This window comes from Grampus griseus (assembly GCF_964374135.1).
Source record: "Grampus griseus genome assembly, chromosome: 1".
Classification (NCBI taxonomy): domain Eukaryota; kingdom Metazoa; phylum Chordata; class Mammalia; order Artiodactyla; family Delphinidae; genus Grampus; species Grampus griseus.
The window spans coordinates 39,885,770-39,901,887 of record NC_139017.1 but is presented as its reverse complement, the minus strand read 5'-3'; the positions used below and the strand labels follow the sequence as shown (position 1 = coordinate 39,901,887).

At 39.6% G+C, this 16,118-nt stretch overlaps 1 long non-coding RNA gene across 1 annotated transcript in view; it reads right to left on the bottom strand.

Annotated features, from left to right (window-relative positions):
* Positions 1–354: 354 nt before the first annotated feature.
* LOC309827198 overlaps positions 355–16,118 on the bottom strand; it is a 29,039-nt gene continuing 13,275 nt past the window's right edge. The window contains exon 3 of the long non-coding RNA XR_014297178.1: positions 355–562. This is a non-coding gene — a long non-coding RNA (uncharacterized lncRNA). The remainder of the gene's footprint in view (positions 563–16,118) is intronic.

Sequence of the window (16,118 nt, the reverse complement as noted above, 5' to 3'; positions counted from 1 at the left end):
GTCTCCAGGCTCTCTGTGGTCAGGGCTGAGGACCCACCTGGGAGAAGCTGGTGTGTCTGCCTAGATGAGACAGAACAGGGAGCTTGGGCACTACTGCCTGCCCAAAAGCTGGGAAAGTGCCTGGCACATAATAGGTTCTCAATCAATATTTGCTGAATGAATGAATGAACTCTCTGATTCTTTGGTTGTTTATGTTCTTTTTAAAAAGAACTTAAAATTTTAAGATCTTTGTACATGTACACATACACACACACACACACAAGAAATTTGAAATTTTTATACCATTCTAAAGTTCAACCACTGAGTTAGTGTAGACATAGATATTTTCATATGGTTGTAATTGAGTGTGTGCTATTTACAATTCAAAGGTTATTTCATGAATCTGGGTTTCTTCTCCAAGAATGTTCTCCATGGGCTCCAGGAGGCCTTTTGTTTCTCTCATCCATCCATGACATCCCCTTCCACCTCCAGGACGATGCTGCTCTCCTCCAGACCTCCAAGAGGCTCATGTCCACCTGCCCACAGCCTGTGGCTTTCAGAAAACTTCTCCATAAAACCGTATCTACAGAGAATAAAGGGGAAAGAGCTTACTTCAGTTGCCTTAGGGCTGCCTGGGAATTTTCCTTGGGTACATCTAGCCAAAGTGATTATGTAACCCTTTCCTCCTCCTGTGAAGCTATGTGAGTTTTAAGAAAGACTGATCACCCTCTCTCCTCAGCTCAGCTGCTGTCCCCCAAACACACGCGTGCACACACACACACACACACCCCATAACTGTCCAAGACAAGGTCTAATTAATTACCTCTGGGAATATCCCCCCAAACCTTCATCTTTCCTTCAGAAATATCCTCACCTGATCTTGCCATCAGTGACAAAAACTGTTGCCCCAATTTAAAACAAAAACAAAAAACCCTTCTGTTTCCTGTTTTCTTGGCTGTAGCTCCTTGCTAGTTTTTATTTTTTATTTAATGTGGTTTTAAATCCACAGTGGTCCACACTATATTCATTTAAAAAGAAAGGAAAGTGACTTCCCTGGTGACTCAGCGGTTAAGAATCCGCCTGCCAATGCAGAGAACACAGGTTCGAGCCCTGGTCCAGGAAGATCCCACATGCTGCAGAGCCAACTGAGCCTGTGCACCACAACTACTGAGTCTGTACTCTAGAGTCCATGTGCCACAATTACTGAAGCCCGGGCGCCTGGAGCCCGTGCTCCGCAACAAGAGAAGCCACCGCAATGAGAAGCCCACGCACCACAAATGAAGAGTAGCCCCCGCTCACCTCAACTAGAGAAAGCCTGCGTGCAGCAACGAAGACCCAATGCAGCCAAAAATAAATAAATAAATTAATTAATTAATTTATATATATAAAGAAAGGAAAAACTGGCATTTTCATCTTAGATTGTATATTTTAAAAAATCTTCATTAATAGTAATTTCCATCCCATGTGACTTTATCAGGTGCTGTCTGCAATCTTGCCCTCTACCTGTCACAACTGCCCAGAAGGCCCAGCAGTGTCCCTGTGGTGAAAACAATCTAGTGTGACTCCAAATTTTCCTATTTAAGAAGGACAGAAGTCACCATCTAATTATCAATGATGGCAAGAAAGCAGCTGGGTAAACGTGGCTCATTCAGGTAAGATGAACAACTACAAATTTCCACATTACAATTAGCTAGAAGACTAACAATATGAGAATCCCATAATGACCAGAAGGATCATATATGCTACCTCTTACAGTTTTTTGCTCTGTGTTTTTATTTTCTATTTTTTTGCGGTACGCGGGCCTCTCACTGTTGTGGCCTCTCCTGTTGCGGAACACAGGCTCCAGACGCACAGGCTCAGCGGCCATGGCTCACGGGCCCAGCCGCTCCACGGCATGTGGGATCTTCCCGGACCGGGGCACGAACCCGTGTCCCCTGCATCGGCAGGCGGACCTCTCAACCACTGCGCCACCAGGGAAGCCCTGCTCTGTGTTTTTACTCCTTTGCTTCTCTCCTCTCTGACCTGTCAGTGTGAGTCTCAGAAGACAAACATAATGCGGATGGGGAGAATTATTGTGAAAAACCACACAAGATAATGAGGCAAAGCCACACAGTACACAAATGCAAGCGATTACAACAACAGTCACTGCTTCCTCTGAAAAGTGTATGAAACAGTATTGTAAACCAAGCATGATTTTTTTTGCCTTACATGATCATTTCAAAGATGCATTCTCTGTACTTCTAACAGGTAAAGTCTTGAAAACTCCCACGTCCTTACTTAGCTATCAGAGAGTTAATGCTAAGTAAACACTTAAAAGTATTAAAGGAGCTTTTTACCTTAAAGATTCTTGAAGACGGAAGGGTCTTCAGAGCTCATCTAGTCCACTGGTTCTCAAACCTGCTTTTGCTGGACCCACAACTAGAGATCTGATTATGTGTACGGGGCAGCAGCCTGGGAGTGAATTCATTTGAAAAGCCCAGAGTTGATCTGATATCCAGCCAAGGTGGACAAATTGAGTCCAAACATCTTATTTTTTTATATGAGAAACAGAGAAACTAAATGAATTGCTAATGAGACATTTGAATCTCTCCTGAAATAAAATGAAGAGTTTTCATTGTTCAACAAACATTTATCACATTCCCACCATGTGCTCTGCTCTATATTAGGCAATGATAGGATGAAGACAAACAAGATGTGAACTTTGCTCTCAATCATCTTACCTTGTCAAAGCAAATAATCATCCTCTAGTTATTAAATGAGTTAACACATTTTAAAAGCATTTGCACACAGTGACTGTTAGGGAGATATAATGTGTAATTATGGCTTCTCTGCATTTGGACCCTGGAATTCTATGTAAAGCAAATAGCTCTGCACTGCTTTTTCTTTGCAGGAAATTGTGGTAACCGTTTTAACATGTAACCGAACACCTAAGACATCCATATCGCCAATTTCAGAAGATTGATAAATGACTTCTGTATAGCCACTGAACTAACCAGCCAGAAACCACCGTGGTCTTACCCCAGTTGACCTTTGTAAATAGACTTGCTCATCAACACAGAGAAGGGCAAATGAAGAGACTGTAGGCTTCAACCTCTCCATAACTGTTCTGCTGCCTCTGCCTGCTGTCCTCTGCAGAGGACATACGGGAACAACCATCTCGGTACGTGTTGAGATTCTGAACATGGATGTCTTTCCAACAACAAATCAATGCTTCTGCTCAGTACCGTCATCTCAACTGCCCCATTTCTACTAACAGGCTCCACTGTGGAAACTATGCTGCTTTGGGTATTGAGCTGGCCAGCCCTTGAGTCACCTTTCCATTCCCGTGGCTAGTGCGGATGCATTTACTCCCTAAGAGAGTGCTCTGGAAGATTAGGAAGGCCGTTCATTTTCCGCTAACCACACAGAAACACTGCTGAGCCGGCTCGGGCTCACCGATGCCTCAGACAGTTCTGTCACCCAAGTTTGCTTCTCACTCTTCTACGTCCTTTCTTGTGCCATTTGGCACAGTGTCTCAACTCCATAGGATTGAGAGCCAACTAACTTTTGGATTTTTTTCATTTATCTTTAGATGCTCTTGTTTTCCATGTGGGGCAGAATTTTCCTAATAAATGCTTAAACAGCAACTCCAGAGTTTCAAGTGACTTTTCTATGCCGGAATAAACTCTGACCAAGTAGTTATATGAGTAGGTCCTTGACTGGCTTAGGAAAAATCCATTTTATTGTTAAGAACAAATGATAGAAGGGAAATTGCATGTTGACAGAACCATAATGCTCAGTAAGGGAGCATTAGGGATATTATATTTTGGGGTACAATGCTAACATTTTGAGAACAGCATCCCAAAAGACAATGATCACCCTCTTCTACAAATTATCCTTGTGTTCCATTTTCTACGAAAAATCTTGAGAGGGATGGACCGTAAGTCTCACTTAAAATTGCCCAATGTGCTTGTTTTTATGAAGGAATATAGATACAAATATGGACTTCAGGCTCCCCAGAGGTGAATGACTTATAGGTTTATGAGGTTCAGTTACCCTACAGTTGACTTTGCTCACTTCTTTATTCTTGTCTGTATTCAAGATGAATTAAACATAAATGAAATTACCCCAGACTAGGATGTGGTGGAAAGTTTAGCCTCATGACAAGGAATCCTTTTCATAGCAGTTTTTGTTTTTGTTTTTGTTTTTGTTTGCGGTACGTGGGCCTTTCACTGCTGTGGCCTCTCCCATTGCGGAGCACAGGCTCCAGACGCGCAGGCTCAGCAGCCATGGCTCACGGGCCCAGCCGCTCCGCGGCACGTGGGATTCTCCCGGACCGGGTCACAAACCCGCGTCCCCTGCATCGGCAGGCGGACTCTCAACCACTGCGCCACCAGGGCAGCCCCTTTTCATAGCAGTTTAATCATGCATTCCCCCCTAGAGTCAGAGTGTGGAGATGGAGGAGCTTCCTCAGTGACGATTCCTCCATCCGTCACTCTCTCAGAGCCAAGGTCTTATCTCAACTTCGCTCTACAACACGACGTACCAAGCATCCGTGGCCATCTTTCAAGCTCTTTTCCTGTTTATTGCCTTAAAACTGGGAAATGGCTCGCCGAACAAAGGCAGTTCCCCAAGGCCAAGCAGTAATAAATATTAAAGCCAATGTCTTTCAAATGCTATTGTGAATCATCTTTCCCTCCTTCCTTCCCATGGTTCAGTCATCTTGCTGGCTCCAAATGTTCACCTTTTGTGTCAGGCCTCAGCTGCCTTCAGTTTACTGCCTAGGACTGCAATTGTCTTTGTCTCCTTTATCCGCTTCACTGTGTCTTGTTTTCCTAAAGTATCTGGCACCCACTTTTCCACAACATTGTTCCTTTGTTCCAGGAAAAAAAAAACAATTTGGGGAGGCAGCAGAAATACAGTTCCAAAGGCCACAGGGTGACATCCTCTCTCACCTGATCTTTATTCATATCTGGGTTTTAACTGCATTTTTTTTCCATTTCTCAAGCACCAGACACCTCCCTTCCTCCCTGACAGGAAGGAGCATTTTATTTCTCATTCAAAATGCTTTCCTACTGATCCCTATTCTTCAGAAGCTCCAGAGGCCCCTTGTTACCTGTTGGTTTTTCTCATATTGGTTGATCTGTTGGCCTTGCTGTAGTTTATTACCTTTTCAACCTTTTTTTGCCTCTTTCCGAACTTAGGCCAGAACTTACAACCTGCTGTCTTTTCTCATCTTCACTATCATTATCCCCAGACCGAGTCTTCCCAAAACGGATTTTTTTTTTTTTTTTAACCAACCCCGTGCTCTTTAAAGAAACAAAGAGGAGAATTATGCGATGGTTTCCACCGTCCGAGTGTCTGTGGCTTTGTTTGAGCGAGAGCTTCAAATCCAAAGCTAAACCTTGACTTAACACACAAACCCAATTGAGGAGAGGAGTACCCGTGTTGAAGCCCACCCATTGGCCGAGGACACAATCAGAGGGTTATTGGCAGGTATCTTCTTATCTCCCTGGTGCACTGAAAAAACTCAATTCATTAAAATAATAAAAAAAGATCTTGGTCCCTCATGTGAGCGGCATGTGATTTTTCCATGAACGTTCGGCTCAGAAGGCATCGTGCCTATTATACATTCCATTTATAAATCAAACGCCCCTCGCCCAGCGGCTGCACGCTGACATGTCAGCGAGGTTTGGGTCAGCCGCATACACTTCCACGTGCACAGTAGATTAAGGCAAAGAGACAGGGAAGCGGCTCTTTTTTGCCCCCCTTTTCCACCAGTAATAGGCAGCTTGAACGTTAAAATTGGGCTGAGACTCCAAAACCAAAGTCCCATGAACCATAGAAGCAAAGCGACTTGAGATAAAAGAATCTGTCTGTTCTCTGGGATCCATCACCTTCCTTTCTCTCGCCTTCATCATGTTCACTGGAAAGGAAAGGATACGCATGTGTGTGAATTAAAGAATATATCTAGGAAAAGATGGGATCAAACCCAGCCCAAGAAAGACTTTGGTTTCTAAAGCTTGGGAAAGTGGTTTGGAGCCTGGAGTCTAGGTCTCTGTCCAGGCCCGGCAATGAAAACAGAAAGAAGACTCGCAGGTGGCCCATCGGAAGGCCGCGAGGGCCCCGCTGAGTAGCTCCACCATGAAGGCAGCACCTTCCAAGTCAGCCCTGCCAGCTTGTGAGTCACTCAGCTGTTCCTCACTTCACGTGGAACCAGTTTCATCTCGTAGCCTCCCAACCATGTCAAAGGCAGGCGATTCACCAAGACCTGCTGGGGAGATTCTGTTAAAAAATTTCCTACCCAACAAAGTCCATCAAAACTTTCCAGGGTTTGCTCCCTTGCCTTCATTCCCATCACCCATTTCCCTATTACCTTTCGTCATGAATAATAGAAAACAAAATGAGAGGCGAGCAAAGGAGAAGAAATCTACCTGTAATCTATATTTCCTTTGGACTTTTTTACCCACTGTACTCTGAATGAACAGGGAAGAAATGAGTTCAGGGGATTTAAAAATCTACAAAAAAAAATGAGATTCTGAAATTGTACAGTATCTTTGGAAAATGACTACATATGGTGGGCATTGATCCTACCTATAAATGAGGGAAAGCCAAAGGGGAAAATGAGATATTGAAAAGTGGTGGTAACATAATTTATTACCTATGTTTTTCATATGTCATGTCCTAAGACATGGATCTCCCTGTTCCCCGTGCTTTGAGGGATATAGAATAAATAATTCAGTAAAACCTCTTAAAAAGGGAAAACAATGAAGATGATTAAAATAGACTATAACAAGTTATTTTCCTTAAAACAATGAAATACTGTCAAAACAAGTAGCCCATGGCTTGGTAAGCTAACAGGGTATATCTCTGACATTTCCCTCCCAAAGACCCTAGAGTAGTGGTCTAGAATTCAGATAGATTTTAAGGTAAATTGGTCATGTCAGAAATGTTTCATTGAAGAGTTTAATTATCATATAAACCAGTCTTTTTCATCTTTGGTTGACAGTGGAACCTGCATTTAATGTAGTTTTCAAAAAATATAGATTGTAGACAGGTTGAGCAAAACATCAAGGGATAGGGTGTGGGAAACATGAATTTGATAATAAAAAACCTCAGACTGTTGCAGTGTATATCAAAAGGTGAAAACCACTGAGGTAATGACTTGGCCTGTGTACAATTTAAGGGCTTTAAATAATAAATCATGTGTGATTACTTGAACATGTGGTTGACATTTCAGGTTACTTTTCCTAGTAACAGGAATGGATCAGTGTTTTCACCTGGTTCCCTTTTATGGCATGACATTTGCTAAAAGTGGTAGAACTGAGGAAGGAAAAGCTGGTTGTCCTCTAACTGTAGGTCAACTCCCCGCCAGCAGAGAGAGATTATACAGCCTGGACTCACCAAACAAAGCAAGCACAGTATGGCCTGCCTCATCCTTTAAGGCCTTTTAGAGCCGGCATAACTCTTAGTATTAGAGGCAATGTTTATTACTGTTTTCATTAAATACAGTAACTGAAATGAGCATATTTTTCTTAGATGGTACATTATGTATATCCACCGAGCATTTTTATGTTATGATCTGACATCATTTTCAGGATAGTTTCTAATTCTTTAGTTAACTGAGTATAGATGATTTATGTTTTCAAGGCAGGTATTCATCCAGTTTTGCAAAATCAGCTTCTGACTTGGCCTACAGTGTACAGTGTGTTACATCTGGTGTATTATGTCTGCCACTAGAAAATTATTCTTGAGATTTTTTAAATGTCCAATAAGACTTGTAAACTTCAAAATAGTTTACTAAGAATGGAAAATTATGTTAGCAATCCTTGTGTTGCCACTGATTTATTTCAAATTTAAATTTTATATTTATCAAAGTTATATATACATATTCTAATATTTCAAATTCATAGTTCAAAGCCTTACTATTTTTAAAAAAAGAGTCCTCTGACCCCAGGACTGCTATCCAGAGGCAACCTCTCTCAAATCTTTGAGCTAATATACGTTAATATCATCTTTCAATAACGTTTACTTGTATGTCATGAATTTTCAAGATTAGGCATAAACAATTGCCTTCTCACCATAAAACTTCAGGATTTAGCTTTTTACCAACAATGATGCACCCATCACCATCATATATATCATCATATGTATATACTTTCCCTTCCCCATTCCTCCAATATAGTTACATCTTAACTTTTGATTAGTTTATATTCAGTGTTTATAGTATTATTACTATGTTTATCCTAATCACAGCTGAACTACTTTATTAAATAATTTTTTCTCACATTTTAACATCTCTGAAATCTGGATGTGTCTTTCATTTATGGTTAGCCAGACAGCTATTGTAATAATTGTCACTGTATATACACAAGTCTGGTCAAAGCTGTTGATAATGTCATCACTTCAGTTGAGATTGTACATGAGAGGAACTACACATGCTGAGTTTAACTGCCACACAAAATATCTTCAAACTATTACAGTATGAATTGACATTAAAACAAAAAGTTATTGTGTACCTAAAAAGGCAAAAAAAAAAAAAAAACCCAGAGTAGTGGAGCATAAATTTATTATTAGTGAAGCAAATATCTGTCATTGGAAGAATGACAGCAATTCAATATTTTCTTGCAAAGCATAACCTAGTGCTTTGTGTAGATCTAAGAAAAAAGATGCCTACAGGTAGATAAACCATGTTATGTTGATTAATAAGAATATGGGAAGGTATCTTATCACGGTAATGCAAATGAAGACAGGAAAATATACCAAATCCCTCCATACAGAAGGAAGAAATTTCAAAGCAACAAGAGACTAATGTCATTGATTCATACCTCACACAGGACTAACACTAAGTAATTATGTCATCATTTGATTGCAGAGATTTTTCTTTCTTAGTAGTCTAAAATGTTGGTGGATTTTATAATTTATAGCCTCTTAGAGTCAACAAAATATGGAATGTAATAAATTATGATGATATTTATTTTTTTGAACATTTTGTTTTCCTTAGAGTTATTATTTCATTGTTTTCATTTGTATTGTTTTCTAAATGTTTATTACAAATTCATCCACAAATTGTTCTCTAAAAGTATAAATCTCTGAAAGAAATCAAGATCAGAAATACTCCCAGTTTCATCTGATTAGTTGCAGTCTGAACTGGGTGTTCTGATGTCTATCGCACAGCTGATGTCCTATGATCCTACATCACTAACCTCCTAGGAAACTTCTTTCTCCTTGAGTATGTGTCCTAGATAACATATCGTTCCCTTTGATTTATTTCCTTATTTTGGTATACCACATCCCCTAGTTAGTTCTGGGCAAAGGATTTATAGACTTCATATTTTTTGAGAACTTCTATGTCAGAAAATATCTTTACTCTGAATGATAGTATGGCAGGATATAAAATTCCAGGTTGGAAATCATTTTCCCTCACACTTTTTACATTATTCCATTCTCTTCTAACTTCCGGTTTATTATTAACTCAAATGCTATTCTGACCTTCTTTGTATGTGACTTGGTCCCCACCTTCCACTCCCTCTGGAAGCTTTATGGTTTTCTCTTTGTCTCCAGTGTACTAAAACTTTAGGGTGATCTCTCATAATGTAGATAAATCTATTTTCATCCATTATGCGAGGCTCTTGGTGGGTTCATTCAGTTAATAATAGAAAATTTCATGTTTCTCTGCTGATTTCTATTTCTCATGTTTGTTCATTTTCTCTTTCTGGAACCCCTATTATTTAAACATGGGAATTCCTAGACGGATATTCTAAATTAAAAAAAAAATTTCTATGTCTTGTCTTTGTCAAATTGTTCTACTTTATTAGAAATTTCCACTATTTCATCTTGCCCCTTTATTTTTTTATTTCTGCAATCATATTTTTAATTTCAAGGATTCTTTTATAGTTTCTGAATTTTTTTATAGCATCATGTTCTTATTTCATAGGTATAATAACTTCTCATATTTCTGAGACTAATTTTTCTCCTCACAGCTTTCTTCTCTACACATGGTCTCTATTTCCTCCACATTTCTTTTTCAGTTATTTGGTCTGTCTTTCCTGTTAGAAGTTTTCCTCAAATGTATCTGTTCATACCTTATGATGGAGAACGAAAAAAAAAAACAAATTGGAAGTTGTAAGAGAGCGAGGCTTCATGAATGATGGACTTCAATCTAAGATAATTTTCTTGGTCTTTTCATTACTGGATGTTATAAATACTTTTGAGTCTGTGCTCTTGGGCTAGTCAGATTCCTCAGAGAAAGGACTTCCAATTTCCTGCCTGGCTCCTGGCATTTATCCCCTGTTGAGGGGATAAAGTTGAGATTCTCCCCTTTTTTATGATCATTCTAATCATCTGATTTTAGAGGTTACCCCTCCCCTCATCTGTGCTGGTGTCCTCCAGTCCAGAGCTCCTTGGGTTCACCTTTTCGGAAAATAAAACTCTTCCCTTCATATTTTGGTGTGGAGGAATGGAGAAGGGGAGCAATTGCCAGTATGAGAATACTGATCTGGGGCTTAACTGATTCTTTAACAGCCTTGCAAACAATTCCGTTCTCAGCCCCATCTATACCTTAACTTTCAAAGACACCTTGTACTGCCAGCTCCTGCACCTTTTGTGGTTTGGAAGTTCAAATCCAGTTGCTTCTGTGATTTTTTCCACCGCAAGCTTTCAGTTTTCATGGTCTAATACCTGTGCGTTGCCTTTCTAACTTCCAACATTGCGTCATTGTCGTTATCTGCTCTCATGTTCTCTTTGTCCTTGATGATCTATGCCTTTAAAAACACCTTTATTTTCATTTTAGTATCATTTTTGGAGGAAGCTGTGGTAATCACATATGTTCAATTCATCAACTAGTTGAAGTCTCCTCTCTCCCATTAAACTGTGACATAAATATGATGTCTTTCTCCGAATCACCCATATAATGAAACTTGAAGGTGTTAGAAATAAGCTTCTCTTATAAAAATTTGTTAAAAAACATCAGTGACAGAGAAATGTTCATATAAAAAGGATTTTATGTATCTGTTGCTCTGGTAACAGAAAAAACAAGGACATTATACATGCAACAAAGACATTCTCTAGAGATGCAGCAAGACATTGACTGTTTATATTGACTAGCAGATGAGGAAAAGGAAAAGTTTTTCCTCTTGTCTATGTCTCCTGAGTTTTAGTTAATTTTTTTTTCATAACTAGATATAGTCGGTTTTCTGTCACTACCAAGTGGAAAAAGGCCCTGAGCGAGAGCAATATAGTCAAGGTTAGGAAGCCGAGTCTCAACGATAAATCAAAGTGGAACATCGGTCGAGTTTGGATCTCTGCATGATTCAGGCCCGTAGATCTTCTGTGATGGCTGTCTCCCCAACAACATGCCACTCCACCCCTGCTGTGTAGCAGCCCACGTGCTTCAAAGGGCATTGACCCTTTGACATCTCCAAAGATGTAAGCGAGTCAAGGGAATCCGATCCCTGGGTCATGGAGTGACCTGGGCCTTAACACCATCCTCACATGGCATTCTGCTGGTCACAAGGATTGACACTAAGCTCAGATGACTTGCCTACTAACCGAAGAAGGCATTCCTTCTCCTGAGGCATTTTCAAGAAAGCAAATAGCCGAGCTATCATGGCAGCCTCTCTAAGCCTGTCAAAGCCAGCTTTGGGTTGAAGACAATATATTAGATGGCAGAGCAGAGAGGCAAGAAAAACCCCAATATTAGAGTTTTGATAAACAAACCCAGAAGCCTGACTACCTCCATATTTTCTATTATATACGAGTCAGTAAACTCCCTTATTTTTAAAGTTGGTTGAGTTTGGGTTTTTCTTTATCTTATCACATGCCTATATTTTCTAGATTGCCTAACCACTATTATACAGTTCACTATGAAAAAAAAAATGCTCCTGAGCTTGCCCATATTTACCCAATTAACTATAAAAGAGTATAAAAATAGTTCTGACATTAAAATTCAGATCTTGACAGAATGCATTTATGCCATGGGCTTATTTGCAGTTGAGTGAACTCTTCATCTTCATGAATTGTCTTTATTAGATAAAACAACAAATATGTTTACATATTTTTATCTTTGCCTGGAGACAGCATTTCCTTCTCTCTCTCTCTCTCTCTCTCTCTCTCTCTCTCTCTCTCCTTGATTAGTAGTAGCTCCGCTCAGGCAAAACTTTTAGAAGACATTTACTATATCATCAAAATGAGAACTGTCAAGTCATAAGCATTAGAAAGTGAGGAAACGATAATCATATTCCAACAAAACATTTTATTTAAATTCAGAAAATAAATACAGATGAGGATTACTCCACCTCAAGGTTTACTTGAAAGCATTTTTGAACTTTACTGCCCTAAAGATGAATACATTATTGATTAAATAACACTAGTCTAAAGCAGCTCAAATTGTAGCTGTCCTAGTATCTGAATAATGCAGACATTTATAGAAAATCAAACAAGATAATTGATGAAAATTAATATACTTTGCAAATGTGATTATTTGATGGACTGCCTTCAGTAATTTAGGTAACTGTCAATTTTCCCTTTTATTTTGGGCAGTGTAATATTTTTCTAAACAAAATGAGAAACAAAACAAGTATAAACACATAAAACAGAATAATTCCAAGGCACAGTCCGTAATATTCTTCTCTTCTCTATTCACACTCACTGTCTTAGTGATCATACCCAGGCTCATGGCTTTAAATAACATTTGTACACCAATTATGAGCAGTTTTAAATCCCCACCCCCGACCTCTCTCCAATCTCACAACTTCTATCTCCAAATACTTTTTTGGCATCTCCATCTGGATGTCTAATCATTTAAACTCAGCATGACCCAAACTCAACTCTTGCTCTTCCCCTCAAAATCTGTCTGACTTTCGTCTTCCCTAGTTCAGTGCAAGGCAACTTCATTTTTCCAGTTACTCAGGACAGAACACTGAGTCACCCTTGACTCATCTCTTTCTCCCAAACACAACATCTAATTTATCAGTAAATCTCTCCTGTTGGCTCTACCATCAAAACATACCCAGAATTGGATCACATCTCTCCACCACCAATTCCATTTGCCTATGTGGAGTCACTGTCACTTCTTGCTTGGATCATTGCAATAGCCTCCTAATTGGGGACCCTCTCCCACCTTTGTCTCATAACTTACAAGACAGATCCTTTTCAATGTTAAGTCACGTCATGTCAATTCTCAGCTCAAAATCATCCATGGCTTCCTATTTTTACTCAGCATGAAAACCAGCACCTTCATAATGACCACTATGAATAGCCCTCTACTCCCTCTCTGACTTCATATCCTTCTATGAATTCCCCCTTGATCACTCAGCTCCAGCAACACCAGGCACACCCTCACCTTTGATGGTCTTTCTTCCCTTTCTTCCACTTTCCTTCCAGCTCAGTGTGAGGTCATATTTGAATGAAACCCACCCTGGGGAGCCTCTTCAAAATTGCAACCCTCTTCTCTGCAACCACCTGTTCCAATTTCCTGCCACACTGTTCTATTTTTCTACTTTTCCTTGGCACTATCACTGTCTAACATTCTCTGCACTTTACTTAGTTATCATGCTTATTGTCTCTCTCTCCTGTCAGAAGATACGCGCCATGCATTTAGGGATCTTGGTTTGTCCACTTGTGTATCTCAAACACCTTGATCAGTGCCTGGAAGATCGTGAACATGCAATACATATTTCCTGAACAAAAAATAGGAAACACAGACTACTATACATGCCTTACTTGTTGGAGACAAAAATGGAACAATCCTAAGACTGAAATTAGACCTTTTTTAGTTTTATAAAGGACTTTACAATTCACTTTATCTATTTTCCATTGCATGGAAACATGAATTTTTTTGAAAATACATACTGATGCATGTAATACTAGTACTAATAGAAACTCATTAATAAATAAGCTTTCACACCTCATACACCCACACATAACACATGTCTACAGATTTCAAAGCTTGCCTATGGGTTCCAACCCCAGCACACGTCTCTCATTTGTCCTAACTCAGTCCAGGCAGATATATTGGCTATATCCTTGGCTGGCTTTTACCTTGAGATGAAGTTTATTTCTCCTCTAATTTTTACTCCCCCAATTCTAAACCTACAAAAAAGTTTTAAAAATAGTATATACCCCTTTATTGTTGTCAATTTTTAATATTTTGCCACATTTGCTTTCTTTCTTTCTCGTACATATTTTAATTTTTTTCTTGAAACTTTTGATAGCAATTTGCTGATATGATGATATTTCACCCTAAATACTTCATTGAGCATCACTTAAGAACAAGAACATATCCTATATCATCACAATAAATGAATCATACTCAAGGAATTTAACATTAATATAATATTTTTACCCAATATAGTCCATATCGAAATTTCCTCAATTTCCCAGTAATGTTGTTTGTAGTCTTGTTTTTTATATTTAGGATATAACCATAGACTCTGCATTATATTTAGATGCCATATCTTTAAAATAATTCCTCCTCCCTCTCGCCTTCTCCCTCCTCCTCTGCCTCTCCTCCTTCTTTTTCTGTCTGTGATGTCATTGACATTTCAAAAGTGTCCAAGCCAGTCACTTCCTCATTACTAGATTCAGGTTAAAGATTTTCAGCAAAACCTCTCCCTTAAAATTAGGCTCTTGATGGATACTTTAATAGCTATAAAAGTGGCAGTTCAATGAAGTGGTTACAAGCCTAGCCCATGCAGCCAGACACACCTGGATTTAAATCCAGCTCTACCACTCATGTACTGTGACAAATATTTAATAGTTTTTTGCTTCAGCTCCCCTATTAGATGGAGATGATCATATTACTCATAGCGTTATGTAGATTAAATAGGTTAGTGTATGGGAAGCACTTAAATAGTACCTGGCATTTGGCAAATGTTCTGGGTTAGCTCTACTTAGTTTTCAAAAAATCTGGACTGATTTCTATTTAGTTGCTGAGAGGGGGACACAGGAAAACTATGAAAGGCCTAGCTTAGAATTTAATTGTCCCATTATTGTTTCTGGAAGTTCAGAGTTTTTTTTACCTCATCCCCTCTTGACAAACGGCATTGGTTGGAGATTCAGAAAGGAGAGTAAGGGTGGCCTCTGTGTGCAACCCAGGGGAAAGGTTCAGAGATGAGCTGTCATCATCTGACACGCCTCTAGAGGGCAGCAGAGGCACTAGCGGCTCTCGGCTCGTTGCAAGTGAACCCCACGTGAGTCACTCCATAACCGGGATAGGAGGTTGGCTGTACTTAAGAGAATAAAGAGGTGTGCGATTCTTTACTTGGGAGATGGAGCAAATAACCACAAGTAACACCGACGTACATTATCATTTTGGTAAGAAAGCTAAACTTAGATTTAACTGTTTCTGAAGACTAAATATATCACACTAGTGTGCCTGCCTCATCCAAACCATGGTAACATGAAACTCACTAGGTCTGGTTCCAGCAATTTAATTCTTAGCAAGCAGCTGAGTGTTGAGAGTGACTCTGATATAATTGCTGCCGGTGCCAGCTCCCCATGGGCAGGGAATACCATCCTCTCCCAGCAGAACAGAGAGCTCATCGGCACGACTGCCACCTCTTCTTCTTCAGTTTCCAAACACGTACAGGGGTTTTCTACTTCATATCAACTTTGACCTTACGGTTAATGTTTCTAACTATCAGAATTCAAGTGTTCTCCTATAGCTTAGCTATTTCCAAGTGTTGAAATGGAGGTCTCCTAAAAATCTTTCAGAGCATTCAAAAATTGATTAAACTACAAATAATTAATTATCAGCAACACTGTTAGCACATCCTCAACATTTCAGATGGACAGTACAGGGTCATGGGTAAGGTCATGGACTCTGAAAGCAGATAACCTGGGTGTGAATCCCAGCTCCACAACTAACTAGCTGTGTGGTCTTGAACAAGTTAATCTCTCTGTACCTCAGTTTCCTCTTCTGTAAAATGGGGATATTGATAGTACCTACCTCATAGTGTTGTTAGGAATATTTAAGGAGTTAATATATGTAAGACTCTTCGAACAGTCCCTTGTACTTAATAAGCACCCATAGAAGTGTTAACATTTATTAGCTAGGGTCTCAGGATCTTTGCCAAGCATTCAGGCCTTTCCCTGCCCCCTTCTCCCCTTCTCAACAACCACGGTGGCAGAGCAGGAACTAGGATTCAACGCACCCACAG